Source organism: Schistocerca americana, chromosome 9 (assembly GCF_021461395.2).
Source record: "Schistocerca americana isolate TAMUIC-IGC-003095 chromosome 9, iqSchAmer2.1, whole genome shotgun sequence".
Taxonomy (NCBI): domain Eukaryota; kingdom Metazoa; phylum Arthropoda; class Insecta; order Orthoptera; family Acrididae; genus Schistocerca; species Schistocerca americana.
In genome coordinates, this window is record NC_060127.1 from 113,195,605 (window position 1) to 113,222,405 (window position 26,801).

The following is a 26,801-nucleotide window of genomic DNA, read 5'->3' on the forward strand; positions in this document are numbered from 1 at the left end:
CCTGCCTATCCAATATGTCCATCACTTGTTGAAGGGAGGGATTGACTAGTTTAAAAATCTGTTCCCGTATACGAACATCAGAAACGTTCTGTGCAATTGCATCATGTACCATAGTATCTCAATAAGGGAGGCCACATACACACTCAAAAGCACAATCCCTAGTAAGGCCTTGCAAAGTTACAACCCACTCCCAATTAGTTTGACCGGCCGTACGTTTGGTACGAAAGAACGTATACCTTTTTGCAACGACATTGACTGATTCTTTGAAATATGCATCTAATGCAGACAAAATTTCGTCGTAGGACAGAGTTGCTACGTCGTGTCGGGGAAATAATTTCACTATCACACGGTACGTGTGCACCCCGACGGATGCTAACAAAAAAGGCTGCCGCTCGTTACCTTGAATTCTGTAAGCGGCAAGATGGAATCCAAATAGGCGTGACCACTCCGTCCAGCTTTCCAGTGCCGCATCAAAAGGACAAAAAGGTGGTGCAACAGCGTGTTGTGGCTGCTGTAGCGGTGGAGCGGCGGCGGCCACATCGTGTTGCATTGCGTGTTGACCCTGGACGAGCTGTCCAAGGGCATCCAATAAGGCCTTCGTCTGCTGATTCTGCAAGCGATAAAATTCGGACAGTGCATCTGGAGATCGTGGCGAAGCCATGACACAAGTAATTTAAGCAAGTATAAAGAAGAAGACCCTTTATAGTCTCTTTTTAGACTCGTCGCCATATGAAGTGTTGGCAGTCGAGCCAACACCGTGTTGCTAGAGGAGGCCGAAATGCACGCTTTTAAGCTCACGCAGGCTGGCGTGAGGTCTGGAACAGTTATAGGAGTTGAGTCTAACAAAAAAGGTACGTAGCTGGTAGAATACTTAACTTTAATCCATAAGTGGTGAACATATCTCTTGACAGTACATGCATCACAAGATAAATAGCAAATGATATTGGCGCCTTGCTAGGTCGTAGCAAATGATGTAGCTGAAGGCTATGCTAACTATCGTCTCGGCAAATGAGAGCGCAGTTCGTCAGTGAACCGTCGCTAGCAAAGTCGGCTGTACAACTGGGGTGAGTGCTAGGAAGTCTCTCTAGACCTGCCGTGTGGCGGCGCTCGGTCTGCAATCACTGACAGTGGCGACACGCGGGTCCGACATATACTAATGGACCGCGGCCGATTTAAAGGCTACCACCTAGAAAGTGTGGTGTCTGGCGGTGACACCACAGCGACAGCACATCATAAACAGTTACCTTGTATGGAAAGAAACTAGCGATCTTCACTTTAAAAAAAAATGGTTCAGATGCCTCTAAGCACTATGGGAATTAACAGCTGAGGTCATCAGTCCCCTAAACTTAGAACTAATTAAACTCAACTAACCTAAGGACGTCACACGCATCCATGCCCGAGGCAGGATTCGAACCTGTGACTGTAGCAGCGACGTGGTTCCGGACTAAAGCCACCAGAACTGCTCGGCCACTGCGGCCGGTGATCGTCACTTTAAACAATTACTATGAGCTACATTGTTGTTATGCTGTGTACGCCGTGTAGGTATATAACACAATAAATATGCATTTACAACCACTGGTTCTCCACCTTAATCGAATCGGTTGTGGACCCAAACCACTTGTTTCAATTTGACCCAAAATGTTTGAGATACCCTGTATATACCGCGACTGAAATGAAGTAGTTTTCGACCAGAAAAGACGATAATGATCCATCAAAATTATAAAACTGGGACTTCGCATTTGCAGCTTATGCACGTGAATACGACTATAATGGCGAGCTAGCAGATCCACTATTTTCCTCCGCAGTCGTCTGCATTTTATTCTTGCCAGCATTTCGGATTAATGAATAAAATCTTCTCACTTTTCAATCCGCGTCAACTCGAGTAAAATTATCGAGCTTTCGATGGCTATCTCCGCCATCGTCGTCAAGAGTAAAGCTACTGACTGTAGTTTTACTCCTGACCATGATGGTGGGGATAGCCATCGAAAGCTCGAGAATTTTATTCGAATTGATGCAGCTTCAAATATCGATAATATGTTATTCAGACATGCCGCCGCGAAAGACTCCGAGAACACTTCCCGGGTACCTGAGATATGAAGCTGACAGATCAATAACTCTCAAAGTTATTTGCCCTTGACATCTTCTCAACAGTAGTTTTCGAAATTATAAAAGTATCGCTCCAGTCACGTAGGTTGAACACACCAAGTTGGATTGTCCTTTAGTTACGACTTCCTCCAACTATTGTAGGCGTGCAGAAGGAGCTTTATCTGCGGTTTCTTCCGTATTTGATCGCAAGGCTTCTATAGACCTGTTAAATATCAAGCTTTACCAAAACGATTTATATATTACTATTGTCACTTCATCTGATAGTTCCACTCACAGAAGCCTGCAGAGTACTTTACATGATAATGGACTGAGGTTTCGTTCCTTATACTCAAAAAATGAGATGGTTTTTATGAGTGTGGAACAAGACAAAATATCTAAAATAAAAATACCATATGAATATATTACTAACTAGCCAGATCATTTATCAGGAGATTGTCAAAATAGATGAATACGTTACAATGAAGTGAAGCTGCTAATATTTACAGAATTCATACACTGTCGGAATGAAACAAGTTATACACTTTTAACAAATTTATCATATGTACTTGTTGTTGTGGTCTTCAGTCCAGAAACCGGTTTGATACAGCTCTCCATGCTTCTCTATCCTATGCAAGCGTCCTCATCTCCGAGTAACTACTGCAACCTACATCCTTCTGAATCTGTTTAGTGTATTCATCTCTTGGTCTCCTTCTACGATTTCTACCCTCCGCGCTTCCCTCCTGTAGTAAACTGAAATCCTATGATGCCTCAGAACGTGTCCTACCGACCGATCCCTTCTTCTAATCAAGTTGTGCCATAAAGCCATCTTCTCCCCAGTTCTGTTTAGTACTTCCTCATTAGTTCATGATCTACCCATCTCATTTTCAGCATTCTTCAGTAGCACCACATTTGGAGAGCTTCTGTTCTGTTCTGGTCTAAACTATTTATCGTCCATATTTCATTTCCATACGTGGCTACGCTACGTACAGATACTTTCAGAAAAAACTTCCTGACACTTACAATCTGCACTCGGTGTCAACAACTTTCTCTTCAACAGAAACGTTTTCCTTGCAATTGCCAGTTTACGTTTTATATCCTTTGTACTTAGACTATCATCAGTTATTTTGCTTCCCAAATAGCAAAACTCATCTACTACTTTAAGTGCTTCATTTCCTAATCCAATTCTCTCAGGATCACCTGATCTAATTCTACTACATTCCATTATCCTCGTTTTGCATTTGTTGATGTTCATCTTATATCCTTTCCTCAAGACACTGTCCATTCCGTTGAATGTTCTTCCAGGTCCTTTGCTGTCTCTGACAGACTTAAATTGTCGTCGACAAAACTTCAAAGTTTTGGTGTCTCCTCCATGGATTTTAATTGCTATTCACAATTTTTGTTTTGTTTCCTTTACTGCTGGCTCAATATACAGATAGAATAACATCGGAGATAGGCTACAACCCTGTCTCACTTCCTTCTCAATCACCGCTTCCTTTTCGTGCCACTCGACCCTTACAACTGCCATCTGTACAAATTGTAAATAGCCTTTTGCTCCCTGTGTTTTACCCCTGTTAGCTTCGGAATTTGAAAGAGAGTATTTCAGTCATCATTGTCAAAATCTTTCTCTAAGTCTCCAAATGCTTTTCCTTAATCTTTCTTCTAAGATAAGTCGTATGGCCAGTACTGCCTCACGTGTTCCAACATTTCTATGGAATCCACACTGATCTTCCCCGAGGTCGGCTTCCACCACTTTTTCCATTCATCTGTGAAGAATTCGTGTTAGTGTTTTGCAGCCGTGACGTATAAAACTGGTAGTTCGGTAATTTTCACAGCTTTCAACATTTTCTTTCTTTGGGATTGCAATTATTGTATTCGTCTTAAAGTCTGAGGCTATTTCGCCTGTCTCATACATCTTGAAGAGTTTTGTCAAGGCTGGTTCTCCCAAGGCTATTAGTAGTTGTAATGGAATGTTGTCTACTCCCGTAGCCTTGTTTCGACTTAGGTCTTTCAGTCCTCTGTCGAACTCTTCATGCAGTATCATATCTCCCACTTCATCTTCATTTACGTCCTCCTCCATTTCCATAATATTGCCCTCAACTACATCGCTCTTGTATGGACCCTCTATATACTCCTTCCACCTTTCTGCCTTCCATTCTTTGTATAGAACTGATTTTCCATCTGAGTTCTTGATATTCATACAAGTTGTTCTCTTCCCTCCAAAGGTCTCTTTATCATATACTGAATGCTTAATCTTGACTGTTGCGATCAAGTGCTGTCAAACTGAAATCTAACACACTTTTATTGAAGCTAGTCTAACAGGCCCCATTAAGATATTCATCTATAGAGTAGAAAGAGTTGCCTATCAAACAGTCTTTCAAACACTGTTCGAACTAGAATGAAATTTTCATTCTACAACGGTGTGTGCGCTGATATGAAACTTCCTGGCAGATTAAAACTGTGTGCCAGACCGAGACTCGAACTCGGGACCTTTGCCTTTCATGTACAAGTGCTCTACCAACTGAGCTGCCCAAGCACGTCTCACGCCCCGTCCTCACAGCTTTACTTCTGACAGTACCTCGTCTCCTACCTTCCAAACTTTACAGAAGCTCTCCTGCGAACCTTCAGAACTAGCAGTTCCGAAAGAAAGGATATTGCGGAGACGTGGCTTAGCCACAGCCTGGGGGATGTTTCTAGAATGAAATTTTCACTCTACAGTGGAGTAGTACTGGCAGAAGTAAAGCTGTGAGGACGGGTCTTGAGTCGTGCTTGGGTAGCTCAGTGGTAGAGCACTTGCCCACGAAATGCAAAGGTCCCGTATTCGAGTCTCGGTCCGGCACACAGTTTTAATCTGCCCGGAAGTTTCACTGTTCAAACTGTTTTTAATAGTAGTTGGCACTTTGTTGAAAATGTGTGTTCCTGAATATTGGACCATTTTTTTGGACCAAGACAAGTGATTTTAGGCCTTTATGTACATTCTTTGTAATTCCTAGTATTTATTCTATGTTTTGAACTATTGGTTCCAACTAGAACATTTTACTTGCAACAAATTTCATTAAGGAATAAATATACTGAGAAGCAGTGATTAGAATACAAGGTGTCTTGAACAAGTTTCTACATGATGTTCCTGAATTCACACCACAAATGGTGTAAAACGCTTTTGGATGCTAAAACTTTCTGCTCTATTTGACAAGTCACCACAGAATATGATCCCATGTAATAGAATATAACTAAGCAAAGCAGACGATAATTTTTACGTTTATATCTCCTACATCTGACATTATTTGCACTGCAAGTACAGACTTGTTCAGGCGCTTCAGCAATTCTGTGGTATGCCCTGTGAATCCCAGAAATTTAACATTGTCAACCTCTTTGATCTGCATGTGTTCATATGTTATACACATGCTGGAAAGAAATCTCTTACATGTTTCGAAATGCACATAGTGGGTCTTTTCAAAGTTTAATGATGGTCAGTTAGCTTTAAACCATTTATTAATATCAGAGAAAATTTGATTAGCAGCCATTTCGAAACCTGTACTTGAGTTGCTGCTTACTTCAATGTTTGTATCTTCTGTAAACGAAACAAACTTTGCACCTGACAATGTAACAGATAGGTCATTAACGTACACAAGAAAAAAACAGTGGACCCCATATGGAACCTTGAGGAACACCATATATAATTAATTCCCAATCAGATGAAGACTGACTACTTACTCAACAAATAATTCCCTTTGTTTCATGTTAGTTAGGTAAGACTCGAGTCTTTCTGCAGCACTGTTACTGACACCATAATGTTCTAATTTGTTTCAGATAAAGCTGTGATTCACTCAGTCAGAGGCTTTTAACATGTCACAGGAAATGCCAGTAGCCTCAAATTTGTTATCTAATCAATTAAGAACATTTTCACTGCAATGGTAATAGCCTCCTCTGTGCTGGAACCCTTAAGGAACCCAAACTATGCCTTGGACAATATATTATTTACAATAGGATGTATAATATTTTAGGAAAATCAGGCAAAATGAACTAGGTCGATAATCTGACGGTACCTCTTTATCCCACTTCTTGTAAAGAGGCTTAACGTCAGCATATTTTAGCCAGTGTGGAAATGTTCCGCTAATAGTAGACTAACTACACAAATAACTTAAGATAGGACTTAGTTCGCATGAGCATTCTTTCCACGCACCCGCTCTCCTCGACGTTTAACAACGGAATTCCCTCTGCCCTCTTAATGTTGACTCCTTCACTTTTAATTTTATTGGGAGCTACGGGGACTGCAAAAGGATATCTGAATAATTTAACTAGAAGCTTGTAGATGGTTGCGAAATTCTTATATTTATCTTATACGTCAGAAAGACTGGAGGCTATAATGTGGTTCGAGGCATTCTTTCCTCTTAAACACTCGGCACGCGTTAAGCTTGTTACATGCGTGACGATCGTTTCGGCTTGAGATAAGTGTAATGAAACCGTGGACAGTTTACCCACTCAAATGTATGTAGTTAGACAGTTCCATGTTGCGAGTGTTGCAACGCGGATCCGGCCCAAAGCCACTTCCCCAAATTAATTTACTCTGCAATTCAATTACTGTCCATCACGTAATTTGACGCATATCGTACTCCACATAGTCAGCAGCTTTCCGATAACACGTGAGCGGCCCGAAACCTACTGGCTTTTGGTGCGGTATCCCTTTGTCTCGACATAATTTGTGCCGTGTCGACATGTACCTCACCTAGAACTACTCAAAATAAAAAAAAATGGTATTCGGATATTACGTTCCCTTTCTGGTGATTATCAGATGCGTTACAAATGCAACAAGATAAGCATGTAATACAATTGCACCGTGTTATACTGAGCACGGGGCTTACTTTATCGCAATCAGTTACTGAGAGCGCAGCTGTGTTACATAGTCTTTCATTAATAACGTTATCACATTCGGAAGATAAATAGTCCATATTCCGGCATTTTAGCGTAAACAATTACAGTAATATGACCAAAGATAAACTACCAAAATTTTGAATTTATAAAATGTTTCCTTTGGTTTTGGAACATATATTGTGCCCCAATATTATTAAATACTTCGACGAAAAAGAAATATTTACATATATCTAGCAAGTATTAAGGAAGTATCGTTCTTGTTAAACACTATAGGCTCTCTGTTCACACGAAGTAATGTGTACTACAGACAAGGTATATCAAACTGATGCCATTTTTCAGCCTTCCAGGGGACTTTCCACTCCGTTCCTCACGACAGATTTCTAATGAAATTGCGTGCCAGTGGTGTGTCGGTTCAGTTGTGTGACTGAATTTGTGAGATCCTGTGGTAAACAGTATGTAGTCTTCTATGGAAAGACATAGTTAAACAGAAGTGATTTCTGACGTTCCCCGAGGGAATGTATAGAACTACAGCTGTTCATAATCTATATGAACGGTTTTGGAGATGATCTGAGCAGTTCTCTTTATTTGAAGATGACACTGTCGTCTAAAGTCTAAAAAAAAGTCTAAGCTCCTCCCGAACAGGCAATGAAGGCCCAAAGGTACCGACCGGCCGCCGAGTCATCCTCAGCTCACAGGCGTCACTGGATGCGGTTATGGAGGGGCATGTGGTCAGCACACCGCTCTCCCAGCCGTATGTCATTTTCCGAGACCGGAGCCGCTACTTCTCAATCAAGTAGCTCCTCAATTTGCCTCTCACAAGGGCTGCTTGCACCTCGCTTGCCAACAGCGCTCGGCAGACTGGAAGGTCACCCATCCAATTGCTAGCCCAGCCCGACAGCGTTTAACTTCGGTGATCTGACGGGAACCGGTGTTACCGCTGCGGCAAGGCCATTGACCGCCTACCGTCTAGTTAAGTCATGATAATGTCAAAGCGAATTGCAAAATTATTTGGACAGGATATCCGCATGATTAAAAGAGTGGCAGCTAACATTAAACCCTAAAAAGTGTGTTCCTCACATTACTCAAAAAAAAAAAAAAATTGCTTCAACTTTCAGTAATGTGGTAAATAACACAAATTGAGAGGTTGAAGATTAAACCGCATACATAGGGCTGATAATTACAAACATATCGGGACGATCACATAGATGATGTTGTGGGGTAAGTGCAACAGGCCTACCAAAGAGACTGCTTACACTACGCTTGTCGGCCCTATTCTGAAGTATTGCTGTGAGGGGTGGGATCCGCATCAGCTGGGACTGACGGATGACATCGAAAAAGTACAAAAAAGGGCAGCTCGTTTTGTATTACCGCGAAATAGGGGAGATAATGTCACAGGCCTGATATGTGAATTGGAGTGGCAATCATTAAAACAAAGGCATTTTTCCTTGCGACGGGATCTCCTCATGAAATTTCAATCACCAGTTTTCTCCTCCGATTGCGAAAACATTCTGTTGGCATCCAACTACATAGGGGGAAATGATCATCACGATAAAACAAGAGAAATCGGGGCTCGCCCAGAAAAATTTAATTGCTCGTTTTTACCGCGTGCCGTTCGAGAGTGGAACGGTAGAGAGACAGCATGAATTTGGTTCATTGTATCCTCTGCCGGGCACTTTATTGTGAATAGCAGAGTAATCACGTAGATGTAGATGTAGATGAAAGCGAACCAAAAACTCCGTTTTATTGAAGGAAACGGTAGAAGATGCAACAAGGCTACGGAAGAGGCTCCCAACACTACGCTTTTCTATCTTCGGGAGTCCTGATAAACGGTGTGGGGTCTTTACCAGACAGGGTTACCGGAGCACATCGAAATATTCTGAAGAACGGCTACTCGTTCTGTATTATCGCGAAATAGGTGGAAGTGTCATGAGTATGATAAGAAAGTTGAGATGGTGATATGTAAAACCGTATCTCGTTGCGGCATTATCTTTTCACGAAACTTCAATGGCCTGTTTTCCCCTCCGAACGCCAGACTACACAGAGTCATCGCCAACTAACTGCAGGGACGGACTGCTGTCTGGAAATGAAGGAAGAAAGCTCCGACGAACATAAGTCGGAAAATGCATCGTTGCCACGCTAGATAGCGCTGACGAATTACAGTTCCTCTGGCCACGTGCTGTGTGTTTCTTGTGTGTTGCAGGCTGTGTAAGTGACGCAGTGTACTTTACGCAGCAGGACGGTCCGTTATTCGCGTCGGGAACGAACAGAGATGGTGTTTGTGTACGGCCGCGCAGATGGAAACGGTCAAGAGGCAGCACGGTTATACCAAGACAAGTACCCGTGCAGACACCAATCACATCGCACAACGTTACAAGCCCTTTTTGGGCGTTTGTGTGATGATAGGTCCTTTCAGACAGAAGAACTTGCAGGTAGGTGACGGACTGTGCGTACGCCAGATTTGGAGGACCTGATTCTACAGGATATAGAGACTAACGCTAGTACAAACTTGAGGGAAATAGCTTGCCAACATGCTGTGACCCAAAGTACGGTTGTGAGTATCCTGCAACACAACTGCTACTATGCCTATCACCTGGAATCCCATGGAGGCCGCTTGGAACATCTGTTGTGACGGGGATGCAATGCAGCTTTGTACTGATTGCCGGGACGATCTGTAGTCGCTCAACGCACACCGTCCTTTTACGGACAAATCTTCACACGACAGTTTTTCCTCCCTTTCCAGTTTGGAATCCGTCACTGCAGTTTGTCAGTTTTATTGGTGTTAACCCTGTGTTGTTGCTTCCCGCCAACACGGGAAGAAAAAAGTCGGAAAGTGATTCTCTGTATTCTCTTTCAAACAATTATGTGTGAATCACTGAGTAAGCCTGTGTATATACATACACATTGAGCATCAGGCCAGTTATACCGTCAAATCACAATATAATGTATTGGAACAAAAAATTAAGATTATTTAACAGTATCCATACAAGCACAAAATATATAGCTAAAGAATCTTGACAAGATACCAACTCTACACAAAGCAGAGAATAGAAAAGGAGCTCAACGGATCTGCCAAGAGACTGAAGTTTTAATGTGCCGCTCAGAGTACACGAAATGTCATAAACGTACGTTACTGCCTCGTATAAAACACAAATGCTCTTTGTGTGTTTGAGTATATTCATGACATAATAAACCCGGAGCACTTGTTTGAAGCGGCAGCTGCAGTTTCACAAGGTTTTCCGGAAGCGGCTTTATTGTGCTTCGAAGAAAGTACAGGAAACGAGTAAGTGCTTTACATCTCTTCCTTTTTGTGCGGCATCCGCAGAAGAGATTACACTTGGTGCGTGCCCGATGTAAATGGGAAGGAATTATACTGTGGCCGATTCGTATTTATTCGAGGATAGCTATCAGCTTGCTGCTAGCCTGAATTTTTCTAATTTTTGTTTTCTCTTTGATATAAAAGACGGTTCTTTTCGGACTACTTTCATTGATTGACATTTGGAATGCGTTGTTAAAATGATATTTAAAGTTTTCAATTGTTTAGCAACGTTAAGTAACCGTACTTTTAACAATATTGCATGTCACGCTTGGAATGGCGACCGTTCGGTAAAAATGACACAATTTGTGCGAGTGGGGTTGTATTAGTGAAATAAACCACGCTGTTTCTTTCGTTCGTAGCGGTATTATGCTTTAAAGTTTCTTTGCTCGAACGTGGCAGTTAAGGAAATAAGCATCTGTTGACAATTACTTGCACATCTACTACATTAAGTCCGATAACATGAGCGAAGTATTTCTTATGCACGTAGTTCTGCAGCCTCAGCAAATCATACGAAATGTGTGGTGTTGTAATAATAATTCACGAGAGCTGCTGTTTTGATATTTCATTCACAGCTACCCGTTTCGAGCGATGGCTAATCGTCCTTGATACTTACACATCATATAGATATATTATTGTTTCTGAGTATACATATGTATAATTTGGCCAATGCTATATAATTCTGGTTGTGTGTATCATTTTTAGGCACGTTACGTAATCTTCAACGTTATTTTTCAGTTACGATCTACATTTGTTTTGTCATAATTGTGCACGAATGTTATACGTATCTATTTACACGTAACGAATTTCTGCATTTTACGGTAAAGATAAGTTCTATTCCTTCAGTTCTTCATAGAGCTGAAACATGAAGCTACATTTTGTTAAATACGCAATCAATACACATTTCATACGTTTTGCTGAGGCTGCAGAACTACGCGTATAAGAAATTCTTCGCTCATGTTACCGCACTTAATGTAGTAGATGTGCAAATAATTGTCAACAGATGCTTATCTCCTTAACTGCCACGTTCGAGTAAAGGAACTTTAAAGCGTAATACCGATACGAACGATAGAAACAGCGTGGTTTATTTCGCTAATACAACCCCACTCACATGAATTGCCGCATTTTTAGCGAACGGTCGCCAATCCAAGCTTGACATGGTTGTTAAAAGTACGGTTACTTAACGTTACTCAACAACTGAAAAATTTCACTTTGATTTTAACGTTTTCCAAATGTCAATCAATGAAAGTTGTCCGAAAAGAACTGTCTTTTGTATCAATGAGAAAATAAAAATTAGAAAAAATTCAGGCTAGCAGTAAGCTGATAGTTATCCTCGAATAAATAAGTACCGGCCACAGTATAATTCCTTCCCATTTAGGTCGGACAAAAACGGGTTCTTAAAAATATATATAAAGTGCTCCTTGATAATGCAGTTACTGATTGCTGGAATTACGAAGTTTTCACAGACAGATGGCGTTACGAGGTTTTCATTGTATATCATCGACGAACATAGTTGACAAAAAATAGAAATAATATGTCAAAAGAACAAATATAATTTAGAATAGAAAATCTTTAATTTCGAAAAAAAATTTTACCACTGACAGTCAGTTCAAAACACAGCCCTAAATTTTATAGAATTCTTCGAAGGTATGAAATTCATAAGAAATCATATCTCTAACATAAATGGATGGGAGGATAACGCTGATTTCACAAGACTTTTTGCAAACGTCCCGTCATTTTGACGTCAGGCAAAATTACGCCAAACGCAGAAACTGCTGTCTAGTTCTTTTAGCCTTCGAAACGGAGATATCTGAAAACACATCGTTCTTGGTACGATTTACTATAATTAGTGTTATAATTTAATGCTTTCACAAAACAGTGCTCTTCCAAGAGTTATTTGTTATCGTGAGCAATTTAGATACTAAGCACAAAATACACTTGTATTATAATTTGGAGTATGCCGTGTGAGGTACGGTACACTTAAACTTTATTGCAAATATGTCACCATCATCATTAAACGTCAGTTAATAATGCGTCAACGGTACAAGCCTTCAAGGCATATTATAATATCCAAGACAGGCGGCGAATGTCACACAATGAAGGAATAGGCTAATTTCGTAATTAATTGAGTAGAAGGATATAGGTTCGCATCCAGATACATGCATATTTCAATTTCATCTTAGCGTTGATGAAACATTCTGACACTTTCTTATGAATGCAAGTATGTTCTGCAGTATTCAATAGTATTTACATTTCCTCTTGATTAAAGAACGAAGGGTGAAATAAATATGTGGCTATTTCCGAGTGTGTGGCTAGGCCGGAACCTAAGAGGACAGTTTAGCTAGTTGCGACTGAAATGAGGGGCCGTAACGTTCGTATTGTACCTCATCACAAACTCGAAAGCAATTCCTATCGTTATCGATACTGCTGGTGGCGTAAAAATAACCTCACGTTTGTAGAAAGTCTTGTGAAATAGGTGTTACCAATCGATATGATAACTGTCATGCCCAAATATGGCAAAAATAAAGTGGATCGTAATTGTAATGTGGCATTAAAGATCTTATAACAAAAGTAAAAGCTGCACATACAACGAAAAACTGTGATCCATCGCTCGGAACTGGCAGCGTTGAATGAAATGTAAAGAAAGGAACCCGGGTAGATTAGCAAAAAGTACAGTTACATCTGTGAAATTGGCAATTATAGTTTTAATGTAACACAGTGCGGTTAGTAATCCTCCTTGAAGCCGTCGTTTTAATTCTAATCAGTAATATTACCAGCCGTTGTGCATGACGGAGTGGGTTACTGTTAACATTCCAACAGCATACGTTGCGAGATTAATCGGGCAACATGTTACTTCCTCCCACATACGTTTCGAGAAATCATCATGACGGGAAAATCAGGACAGGTAGGTCTCTCACGAAGACTTACCGACGTCGATCTCTTTTCTCAGAATCTGTAAATTAAAAGGGAGTGCCTCAAATCTAAGTACGAAGTGATGCAGCCGTAACATGACGCCACTACATTCGGATGTGCTCAAGCCCTATCTGTTTCCTCGTCACGACGGTATTTGGTCTTCTTCTTAGAACCTGCTCTTCATTTAATTAAAAAATCCAACTGCCCAGCGCGAATGAAATTATTGCAGTTAAAATGTTTCAAACATTCACGATCGCGAAGATATAAAGCCAAGCCAGTTATTCCGAGAGAATTATACTTTCTGTGCCAGTATTTTTTAATTTGTAGAGCTTTCGGAAATTTATCTCGCCCATTTCTTATTAAGGTGAGTCAGAACTCTTAAATAATGATTGAAGTGGTCGGAACATAGAGAACATTTCACTAAGCAATCGATCTCGTTTCTTCGAAAGGAAACAATAGTAACAATCATAATACGGTGCCACGTTTGTGGAGATATATAACAAGGAACAGCTACGGAATTACCATTTACCGTACAAATTAAATGGAAGGTCAGCACTCCATGAAGTCGCCAATCAATTTATCGTGCATGTACGTACTCAAACGTTACCGCAGTGAAGCCAAACATAATTTTTCGTCGTTATTGGCAAGCTGACAGCGTTTGAGGGGTTATATGTCGCAGAAGCACAATATATGTATTACATACGCGCATCAAGAATATTTCGCTAACGACACCATTTTGAAATACAAATTAATTTTTTTAAAACTGACTAGGTGCTAGTTGGACTCGCACACTGGCAGAGATTACGTACAAATGTAATTGTGCGTGTGTGTGTGTGTGTGTGTGTGTGTGTGTGTGTGTGTGTGTGTGTGTGTGTGCAGTTCATCGACTACGGGATTCGACAATGTCGACGATTATGTACTGCATATTATCAACATTGATACTGGCAAGATATCGACCACGGAAATCCGAGACATTCGAGAACGTTTTATTTCAAGTTTGCAGTCTGATTACAAATGACAACAGAATATTTTTCGATGTGATATAATTAGAAATCAATGATTTTCAGATTTTTTACATTTAATTCTACTGTGAAACCTTTCTTCTTGGCAAATTTCATTCTTCTACGTCAATGACAAGTACCCCTTCTATAATGAGTACTTTCGCTAGTGTCAAAATATGTGACAGAAATTGCCGTATCTTTTCATTGCAAGATTCACGTTCTTACGTCACCCACAATCCACAGACCTTAATACGTGACATAAATTTCAAATTGATACGGTTGTCCGTTCCTGAGAAAAAAGGTTTAAAAAGACGGACAGACGGACAGACAGACATACCGACGGGAAATAATGTGATTCTACACTAAGCGCCAAAGAACCTGGAATAGGCATGCGTATTCAAATACAGAGATATGTAAACAGGGAGAAGACGGCGCTGCAGTCGGCAGGGTGTTACAAAAAGGTACGGCCCAACTTTCAGGAAACATTCCTCACACACAAAGAAAGAAAACATGTTATGTGGACATGTGTCCCGAAACGCTTACTTTCCATGTTAGAGCTCATTTTATTACTTCTCTTCAAATCACATTAATCATGGAATGGAAACACACGGCAACAGAACGTACCAGCGTGACTTCAAACACTTTGTTACAGGAAATGTTCGAAATGTTCTCCGTTAGCGAGGATACATGAATCCACCCTCCGTCGCATGGAATCCCTGATGCGCTGATGCAGCCCTGGAGAATGGCGTATTGTATCACAGCCGTCCACAATACGAGTAGGAAGAGTCTCTACATTTGGTACCGGGGTTGCGTAGACAAGAGCTGTCAAATGCCCGCATAAATGAAAGTCAAGAGGGCTGAGGTCAGGAGACCGTGGAGGCCATGGAATTGGTCCGCCTCTACCAATCCATCGGTCACCGAATCTGTTGTTGAGAAGCGTACGAACACTTCGACTGAAATGTGCAGGAGCTCCATCGTGCATGAACCACAAGTTGTGCCGTACTTGTAAATGCACATGTTTTAGCAGCACAGGTGGAGTACCCCGTATGAAATCATGACAACGTGCTCCATTGAGCGTAGGTATAACAACATGGGGCCCAATCAAGACATCACCAACAATGCTTGCCGAATGAGTCGCATGTCAACACAAGCACCGAAGTCAACATTACCTTCCTTCAATTGGGCAAACTGGCGGTGAATCGAGGAACTGAAGTCGAAGTAGATACTCTATGCGAATTGGTATGGGTGGAGGTTATACTTAACAGCCGAAGTAAGTTATCATTGGCTCCTTCTACCGACCCCCAGATTCCGATGATATAGTTGCTGAACAGTTCAGAGAAAATACCCCACTCATACGGTTATAGTTGGTGGGGACTTCAACTTTCCCTCGATATGTTGGCAAAAATACTTGTTCAAAACCGGTGGTAGGCAGAAAACATCTTCCGAGATTGTCCTAAATGCTTTCTCCGAAAATTATTTCGAGCAGTTAGTCCACGAACCCACGCGAATTGTAAATGGTTGCGAAAACACACTTGACCTCTTAGCCACAAACAATCCAGACCTAATAGAGAGCATCTTGACTGATACAGGGATTAGTGATCACAAGGTCGTTGTAGCTAGGCTCAATACCGTTTCTTCCAAATCTACCAGAAACCAACGCAAAATAATTTTATTTAAGAAAGCGGACAAAGTGTCACTAGAAGCCTTCCTGAGAGACAATCTCCATTCCTTCCGAACTGACTATGTAGACGAGATGTGGCTCAAATTCAAAGATATAGTAGCAACAGCAATTGTGAGATTCATACCTCATAAATTGGTAAGAGATGGAACTGATCCCCCATGGTACACAAAACAGTTTCAAATGGCTCTGAGCACTAGGGGACTCAACTGCTGAGGTCATTAGTCCCCTAGAACTTAGAACTAGTTAAACCTAACTAACCTAAGGACATCACAAACATCCATGCCCGAGGCAGGATTCGAACCTGCGACCGTAGCGGCCTTGCGGTTCCAGACTGCAGCGCCTTTAACCGCACGGCCACTTCGGCCGGAACAAAACAGGTCCAACCGCTGTTGCAGAGGTAACGGAAAAAGCATGCGAAGTTCAGAAGAACGCTAAATCCCGAAGATTGGCTAAAATTTACAGACGCGCGAAATTTGGCACGGACTTCAATGCGAGATGCCTTTAATAGGTTTCACAACGAAACATTGTCTCGAAATTTGGTAGAAAATCCGAAGAAATTCTGGTCGTATGTAAAGCACACAAGCGGCAAGACGCAGTCAATACGTTCGCTGCGCAGTACCGATGGTACTGTTACCGACGACTGTGCTGTTATTGAACGCAGTTTTCCGAAATTCCTTCACCAGGGAAGACGAATGGAATATTCCAGAATTTGAAACACGAACAGCTGCTAGCATGATTTTCTTAGAAGTAGATACCTTAGGGGTTGCGAAGCAACTCAAATCGCTTGATACGGGCAAGTCTTCAGGTCCAGATTGTAAACCGATTAGGTTCCTTCGAGATTACGCTGACACAATAGCTCCCTACTTAGCAATCATATACAACCGCACATTCACCGATAGATCTGTACCTGCAAATTGGAAAATTGCGCAGGTCGCACCAGTGTTTAAGAAGGGTAGTAGGAGTAATCCATCGAACTACAGACCTATATCATAGACGTCGGTTGGCAGCAGGGTTTTGGAACATATGCTGTATTCAAACATTATGAATCACCTCGAAGGGAACGATCTATTGACACGTAATCAGTACGGTTTCAGAAACCATCGTTCTTGTGCAACGCAGCTAGCTCTTTATTCGCACGAAGTAATGGCCGCTATCGACAAGGGTTCTCAAGTTGATTCCGTATTTCTAGATTTCCGGAAAGCTTTTGACACCGTTCCTCACAAGCGACTTCTAATCAAGCTGCGGGCCCAAGGGGTATCGTCTCAGTTGTGCGACTGGATTCGTGATTTCCTGTCAGGAAGGTCGCAATTCGTAGTAACAGACGGCAAATCATCGGGTAAAACTGAAGTGATATCAGGTGTTCCCCAAGGAAGCGTCCTGGGACCTCTGCTGTTCCTGATCTATATAAATGACCTGGGTGACAATCTGAACAGTTCTCTTAGGTTGTTCGCAGATGATGCTGTAATTTACCGTATAGTAAGGTCATCCGAAGACCAATATCAGTTGCAAAGCGATTTAGAAAAGATTGCTGTATGGCGTGGCAGGTGGCAGTTGACGCTAAATAACGAAAAGTGTGAGGTGATCCACATAAGTCCCAAAAGAAACCCGTTGGAATTCGATTACTCGATAAACAGTACAATTCTCAAGGCTGTCAATTCAACTAAGTACCTGGGTGTTAAAATTACGAACAACTTCAGCTGGAAAGACCACATAGATAATATTGTGGGGAAGGCGAGCCAAAGGTTGCGTTTCATTGGCAGGACACTTAGAAGATGCAACAAGTCCACTAAAGAGACAGCTTACACTACTCTTTCGTCTTCTGTTAGAATATTGCTGCGCGGTGTGCGATCCTTACCACATGGGATTTACGGAGGACATCGAAAGGGTGCAAAAAAGGGCAGCTCGTTTTGTATTATCACGTAATAGGGGAGAGGATGTGGCAGATATGATACGCGAGTTGGGATGGAAGTCATTAAAGCAAAGACGTTTTTCGTCGCGGCGAGATCTATTTACGAAATTTCAGTCACCAACTTTCTCTTCCGAATGCGAAAATATTTTTTTGAGCCCAACCTACATAGGTAGGAATGATCATCAAAATAAAATAAGAGAAATCAGAGCTCAAACAGAAAGGTTTAGGTGTTCGTTTTTCCCGGGCGCTGTTCGGGAATGGAATGGTAGGGAGATAGTATGATTGTGGTTCGATGACCCCTGTGCCAAGCACTTAAATGTGAATTGAAGAGTAATCATGTAGATATAGATGTAGTAGATGAAGTACAGTACATACTGACAAAACTAAAATGGGCTCTAACATGGAAATTAAGCGTTTCCGGACACATGTCCACATAACATCTTTTCTTTATTTGTGTGTGAGGAATGTTTCCTGAAAGTTTGGCAGTACCTTTTTGTAACACCCTGTATAAGACAACAAGTGTATGGCGCAGTGGTTAGTTCGCTTATTGCTGCTACAATGGCAGGTTATCAAGATTTAAATGAGTCTGAACGTGGTGTTACAGTCGCAGCACAATCGATGGGACAGAATCAGCGAGGTAGCGATGAGGTGGGGATTTTCCCATACGACCATTTCACGAGTCTACCCTGAATATCAGGAATCCGGTAAAACATCAAATATCCGTCATTGCTGCGGCGGGAAAATGATTCTGCAAGAACAGGACCAACGACGACTGAAGAGAATCGTCCAATATGTCGGAAGTTCAACCCATCAACAGCTGCAGATTCCCATGCTGGGCTATCAACAAGTGTCAGCGTGCGAACCATTCAACGAAACATCATCGATATGGGCTTTCGGAGCCGAATCCCAAAGGCTTGAAGGTTTTTTACTTTCCTATAGTAATAAAAATAGACTAATATATCTTGTAATAACAAAAATTAGAATGCAGCCAAGCAACAATGGAAAGTCAATGAATGTTCCTGCTATTACACATGTCTTTTCATTATGTTACCAATCAAATATGATATATTTGAAATAATACGATATTTAATAAAAAATAAATAAATATAAAAAAAGGAACAGGACTCGATCCAACGCTTCATCCTTTACCCGGTGTTCTTTGTGAAATTCGTCGATCCTCTTCTAGTATAGGATAGTAGTCAGATTCCCTCCCGACACAGAGATTATTCAGTCAGTATGGTAATCTTGAGAATGCGGATATTGAATACACCTTCGTTCGCATATTCAGTCTTCCTACTGAGGTAGAGAATCCTTATCTTAGGGAAGTTTGGCGCATTACTCTGAAGTGAGAGGCATTCGCCAAGAACGCTGGTCAAGTCAACACAAGCTGCAATGTTATAGCGGCGTACGCTCGGGGGAAATGCAAATAAAAAAGATTTCATCTCATTTGCTAGCTTGTTGCTGTCGCATTCATGTTACGTACAGCGGATAGGTGGGGACGTATTTTCTGTTTTTGCAATGGAAGTGGCTTTCTTCGACCAACTGCCAGCGCAGAATTTTTGTTTTATGGTCTTCCTTGGAAAAGCGCCGTAAGTTAAGGTTGCTGACGCTGAATGAGATTTTTACTCTGCAGCGGAGTGTGCGCTGATATGAAACTTCCTGGCAGATTAAAACTGTGTGCCGGACCGAGACTCCAACTCGGGAGACTCGAACTCTCGAGTTCGAGTCTCGGTCCGGCACACAGTTTTAATCTGTCAGGAAGTTTCATATCACGGCACGCTCCGCTGCAGAGTGAAAAACTCATTCTGGAAACATCCCACAGGCTGTGGCTAAGCCATGTCTCCGCAGTATCCTTTCTTTCAGGGGTGTTAGTTCTGCAAGGTTCGCAGGAGAGCTTCTGTAAAGTTTGGAAGGTAGGAGACGAGGTTCTGGCAGAAGTAAAGCTGTGAGGACGTGGCTTGAGTCGTGCTTGGGTAGCTCAGATGGTAGAGCACCTGCCTGCTTAAAGCAAAGGTCCCGAGTTCGAGTCTCGGTCCGGCACACAGTTTTAATCTGCCAGGAAGTTTCGTTGCTGACCTTGTCTCCCCCGGTTCCCAACTTGGGACTACATCTTCCCTCGCTTCTGGTGATCATCCGACATCTTCCATTATCACTGCGGGTGATTTTCCGCAAAGCAAAAACCTGAGCAAGTCAAGGTTTTCAAAGCAAAATCTGAGCACATTCGAGCTACTGCTGAGACGGCGGTGCTCGCGATTCGTAACAAGCAGCACCGCATTCAGGATGGTGATGAATTAGTTGTGCCCCTGTCCCACCTTCCCCTGAGTCGGGTTTGGCTGTCACTCCAAGTAGCGTGGTACCTGATGGCCCTGGCGAGGTGGAGTTTGGTGACGCAGCCTCTGGTATTCCTGTTGTTGCAGGGTTGAGTGTCGGTGTTGTCTCCTTCGCAGCCTACCCCAAAAGTGCATTTGATAATACCACAATATCCTTCTGTTCCTCTCTCTGTTCTCTACGCTGTGTATCGCGTTTTGCTGCCTATTGCGACTCCCGTTGCAGAAATTGTTACCCCAGAGTTGTCTCCGCTGTTTCTGAGATTCACTTTGATTGCCTTCCGTTAGGAAGTCGGCATGCGTTGTAGAGCGACCCCTCTGTGAGGCAAGCGTGGGAAGTCACAGGTTGTTATGAAAGTGGTACAAGATCCGCCTACGCCACCGGCTGCAGTGGCTATAATGCCTCGCAGTCACTTTAAACAATGTGTAGTGCAGGCCAGTACTCGCCGGTACTGGCCCACCGCTCCCGGATTCGTTACTGGACTCCGCGATGAAGTGTGATGGGCAACTGATGGAATAGTCAAAATGGTTCAAATGGCTCTGAGCACTATGGGACTTAACATCTATGGCCATCAGTCCCCTAGAACGTAGAACTACTTAAACCTAACTAATCTAAGGACAGCACACAACACCCAGTCATCACGAGGCACAGAAAATCCCTGACCCCGCCGGGAATCGAACCCGGGAACCCGGGCGCGGGAAGCGAGAACGCTACCGCACGACCACGAGCTGCGAACATGGAATAGTCATGCTGACCTGTTGTTCCTTTTGTGTTTTTTTTTTTTTTTGTTTGCTGGCTCAAGCATATACACTATGTGATCAAAAGTATCCAGACACCTGGCTGAAATTGACTTGCACGCTCGTGGCGCCCTTCATCGGTAATGTGGAAATTCAATATGGTGTTGGCCTACCCTTAGCCTAGATGATAGCTTTCACTCTCATAGGCATAAGTTCAATCAGGTTCTGGAAGGTCTCTTGGGGCATGGCAGCCCATTCCTCGCTGAGGGCTGCACTGAGGAGAGGTATCGATGTCGGTCGGTGACGCCTGGCACGAAATCGGCGTTCCAAAACACCCCTAAGGTGTTCTATAGGATTCAGGTCAGGACTCTGTGCAGGCCAGTCCATTATAGGGGTATTATTGTCGTGTAACCGCTCCGCCACAGGCCGTGCATTATGAACAGCTGCTAGATCGTGTTGAAGGACACGTCACCCCGTATGACACAACTCTTCAACAGTGGGAAGCAAGAAAGAGCTTAAAACATCAATGCAGGCCTGTACTGTGATAGTGCTACGCAAGACAACAACGGGTGCAAGTCCCATCCATGAAAAACACGACCATACCATAACACCACCGCCTCCGAACTTTGCTGTTGGCACTACACACGCTGGCAGATGACGTTCACCGGGAATTCGCCATACCCTTCGGATCGCCACATTGTGTACCGTGATTCGTCACTTCACACAACATTTTTGCAATGTTTAATCGTCCTATGTTACCCTCCTTACACCAAGCGAGGAGTGGTTTGACACTGATCGGCGTGATGCGTGGTTTATTAGCAGCCGCTCGACCGTGAAATCCAAGTTTTCTCACCTCCAGCCTGTCATAATACTCGCAGTTGATACTGATGCAGATTGGACTTTCTGTATGATGGTGTGGATAGATGTCTGCCTATTACGCATTACGACCCTTTTCAACTGTTGGCGGTCTCTGTCAGTCAACAGACGAAGCCAGCCTGTACGCTTTTGTGCTGTACTTGTCCCTTGACATTTCCACTTCACCATCACATCGGAAACAGTGGACCTAGGAATGTTCAGGAGTGTGGAAATCTGACGTTTAGACGTATGACACAACTGACACCCAATCACCCGACCACGTTCGAAGTCTGAATGTTCCGCGGAGCGCCCCATTCTGCTCTCTCATGGTGTCGTCTGATTACTGAGGTCGCTGATATGGAGCACCTGTCTGTAGGTGGCAGCACAATGCACCTAATATGAAAACGTATGTTTCTGGGGGTGTCCGGATACTTTTGATCACATAATGTACATTTGTCACATTAAATGTTAACCGGGTGGTAACCGAGCTGCGTGTAGGTTCGCTGCGGCAGTTTATGTATGACCCCTGTGTGGAGACAATGTTCCCGCAAGAAGTTTTATCTACCAGTTTCACTCTCACAGAATTTCGAACTGTTTTTATTGTGGTGCTGGAATTTTAGATGGGAACTGTCTTATTCTTTCGGTAACGTATTTCATTTATTTATTTATTTATTTTTTTATAGACGTGCAGCTTCTCCACGCCCACACCGGCTTAACGGGCAACACAAAAGGTCTACTGCCATCTGTGTGTAATGGTTAGTTGTCACTAAAGTGAGGTGTCGCAGGATGTGGGTACAGCGATGTTTGCGTACGTCTGGTTAAGGTTAACCATTAATACGCGTTCATCTAGAGACAGATTGGGTCTAAAGTTGAACAAGGGGTAGAGGGAAAAAAGTACCAAGACAAGAGCCAAGGGAAGAAACCTGTACGATAGTTGGGTCGGGTTCTAAGAACATTAGCCGTGTTCTTGCTGCCTGCGACATGTCATGCAAGGTTAGGCTTTGTTAGTAGTCGGTATCATGCAGGTCGATAGCTTTGTCGTTGAGCGGTTGTGTTAGTCGGCCGCTGCTGCTGGGTGCTGGTGTTGATTTCTCGGTCAGCATCAGCATACATGTAACAGTTAAGTTCATCATCGTTTTGATAGGTCATTTATCGAACTCAAAGTGTAAGGCAGTGTTGGCGGTTTGTTTGTGCGTCAGTGTGTGAGGTTGTCGGTTTCCCTGCTGTAGCCTGTTGGTCCACTTTAACAGCAACTCGCATATCCAGTCAACGTTGCTGATATGCAGGGGATTGCCGACGTTTGTCGCTTGAAGGTGTATGTTAGCTTTCCATATCTGGTTATGCCCTATCTAGTAGATTCTTTGCCCGCTTATGCTTCCACCTATGGTTGTGATCATAATTTTCCAGAGTAAGGATGAAAGGATTGTTAGTGTCTCAAGTTCCTGTATAGTCGTGTAGTGTGTATTTTGGATACTTTGAATACTTTTTATTTTGACTACCTGAAGACTTTGTTCTGGATGATCTGCAGACGGGGTAGACGTATAGGAGCTGCCTATCCCAGACGGGAGCTGTGTACGTCAGCAGAGGTGTGATCAGTGTCATGTATATGGACCTCTGCACCCTCCTATTCAGTGTTGGTTCCCTGCTGAGCGTTGAATAGAGTTGTTTGAGCCTCGCGTGCGCTCTGTTGGCAACGTATTCAATGTGATTCCCGCCCAGTCAGACACAGATTCATCTGATTTTCTCTCGGAATCGTATGGGGGGTGTATGTAGTGTTACCGGTCGACAGCGTTGATGTTTGCGCAGTGGCTTCGGTCTGCGCGTGAACAGAACTGCTTCGCACTTGTCGACGTTTACTTTATTACGTCATCGTTCCAACCAAGGCTCGACAGTTCAGAGTGCCGTCTATACTCGTGAATTTATTTTCGAAGGTTTCCATCTTGGGCAAGAATGGCTGTGTCATCCATGTAGATGGCTAACGTCGTGTTTTGTGTTGCTGGAAAGTCATTAATGCACAGGTTGAATAAGATCGGCCCCAGGATGCTTCCCTGGGGTACTACAGCTTGTACACCGTGTTGCGTCGATTGTTTGCCCTGCACATTAGTGTTAAAACATCCGTCCGTGCATGAGACGTGCGCGTCCTTCGGGGAAACTAGCAACGCTTAGTTTGCGTATAAGGCCCTTGTGCCAGAGACGGTCAAACTCTTTTTTGATGTCCAGTAACACGCCCCCTGTGACTTTGTTCGTTTTGTGGCGGTATGATGTATGTTAGATTACGCGGAGGAGTTGTGTTGTTAAGTGCTGATTCCTAAAGCCGAATTGCTCCGATCTTAGGCTGTCATTGGCGATGCAGTGCCTAGTGAAGCGTTTTATGATTACCTTCTCAACAATCTTGCTGATCGGTAATTTTGTGGGAGGGATTGGTCTTTCCGTGTCTTCCTGAACATAAAGACCTTGGCCTCCTTCCAAAAGACAGGGAAGTGTATTCTGATCATTAGCCGATAAACCATAAATAACACTTTCCTGTTTTCTGTACAAACTGACTGCGAGGAATAAAACAAAACAGCACATTGTTGTGTATACAAATTATGTTTGTAATTATACATAAGGAGAAAGAATACGTGTAGGAGAAAGTTTGTTTAATTGTTTAAGTGACTTGATATAGCAGTTAAAATTGACTGTGAGAAAGAAAATTTGCAGTCAGGTTGTGCAGAAAACGTGTACAGTGTTGTTCAAAAAAATATATAACTTATTTCCGTCTGAAAGTTCATTAGAGTACAGTGCAAAAATTTGAAGTAAATCGATCAAGAACATCTCCGGACTTTTGCTAACATCATTTGCCTATTATGTTTTATATCTATTTTTATACTGTATGTGTTTTAAAAAATATAGTCTATGGCCTTCCAAATTTTATCATACCAACGTGTGAAAATTAGAGGTAACTCGGCAAACAACTTTTGAACATTTTTACTAACAAAGTTTACTCTTTCCATATTATATGTATATTTATGTACAATTAGTAGTTTAAAACTAAGCTGCCTATAACCATCTCAACATTTAATGCATTACTGGGGAAAAATTCGAATTAAATTGGTCAATAACTTTCCGAGATTCTAGTCGTTGCTTCAGTTTCCCGAAGGTGCGGCAATACGCTTCACAGTTGATCGTTGCACCATAAGGAAGGACATCAAATGGAATAACACCTTGAAAATCCAATAAGACCGTCGCTATGACTGTACCAGCTTGAGTTACGGCTTTTAACTTTTTCTTTGGAGAAGAGGTGGTATGGGGCCCCTTTATGGGTTGCCGTTTTATTTCCAGTTCGAAGCGATGAACCCATGCTTCATCGCCTTTCTTCGAAAGAAACTTTTCGTATCAGCCTCTTAACTGACAAGCAACCCTGCAAAGCTGGTCCTTCGTTGGTCTTTATGGTCTTTCGTTAGGCAGCGAGCCGCACGGGATTAGCCGAGCGGTTTAGGCGCTACAGTCATGGACTGTGCGGCTGGTCCCGGCGGCGGCTCGGGTCCTGCCTCGGCCATGGCTGTGTGTGTGTGTTTGTCATTATGATAATTTAGGTTAAGTACTGTGTAGGCTTAAGGACTGATGGCCTTAGCAGTTAAGTCCCATAAGGTTCCACACATATTTGAACCTTTTTTTGTTAGGCAGCGAGCCCAGCGGGCGCACGTAATTGTGTAGACTAACTGGTGGTGACTGTGCTAGCACTAACAATAGAGACGTCCAGCTGAAAGAGTGTCTGCACGTTCCAGCATTGCAAGTTTTACAGCACTGTGTGTAGCTCGTCCGGCACGATGGAGATAGGTTTGCGCGATCTTGTTGCGATGATGACCGACACCACGCCCAATGACTCACCGTGCTTTTTTTTCACTTCCAGGTGTCTACATACATTCTACAAACGCGTCCGAATGTGTAGGATACTCTAATTTTCCGCCAAAGAAAATCAGTGGCAGCGCTCTGCTTGGAATTACGTCCGCTACATATAGCACCGACACGTATCCTAACTTCATGATACTACAGTGGCCGTGGCAGGAATATTCCACGGTGCCCCACAACAAATTCCGTATTTTTTCAACAGAAATTAACCGAGAGAAAAAGTTTTGTCTTACTTATTGACCATTTCTCACACGTTAAGGGGTTTTACTGATTACACAGCGGTAGATTTTTTCCGTGACATGGTTCACAGTCGTGTTTTAAAGTCGGCAAATGTTACATCCTCGTTCGATTTCGCAACTTGATTGAAGCACTTCGGAATGGACATCAAACTTTTATTGTCATCGTATCTTTCTGTTTATCTTGTTGTGCTTCCACTAATCACAGAAAATTAAGGACATTAATACGGAGACATGATCATGTAAGGACTCGGGGCTTAAGTACTCACATAACTTGTACTTCCTACGAATTTATTTGCTCTCCTCTGATCTTTATGCAATCCTCTACATGTATTCACTTGAGAGACATGTTCTCGAATGTACTAACTTAACGTGAACCATGTTTACACCCGGGGAGGAATAAATCTGCCTCCAGCAGTGATGAGATTATTATATAAACGAGATGTTCATCTAACCAGGCAAGTATGCTGTTGAACTTCACATTACTTGTTTGCAAAGGCAGACACTTCGAGATAAATTATTGCTCCAACAGTAGATCAGTTCTCTTCCGTTTGGTTGGTGTTGTAGAATGCAAAGTCCAAATTTACAGTGGAAGGATTCCATGTTCATATATATATATATATGAACATTCCATGTTGATATATATGAACATGGAATCCTTCCACTGTGTATATATATATATATATATATATATATATATATATATATATATATATATATATATATATATATAAAACGAAAGACTACGTTTTACTGTCAGAACATTTAAAAGATGCAACAAACCTGCCGGAGAGACTGCTTACACTGCGCTCGTCCGTCCTCTTCTGGAGTTCTGCAGCGCTCTGTGTAATGGTTTCCATATAGGACTGACGGAAGACAACGTGAGAGTTCAAAGATAACTCATTCGGTTCCATCGCGAAACAGGTGAGAGGGTGTCACGCATACGATACACAAAATTGGGGTGACAATCACACAAGGGCGCT

At 42.6% G+C, this 26,801-nt stretch overlaps 1 pseudogene; it reads right to left on the reverse strand.

Moving 5' to 3' along the window:
* Positions 1–7,792: 7,792 nt before the first annotated feature.
* LOC124551550 lies at positions 7,793–7,910 on the reverse strand (annotated as a pseudogene).
* Positions 7,911–26,801: the final 18,891 nt, after the last annotated feature.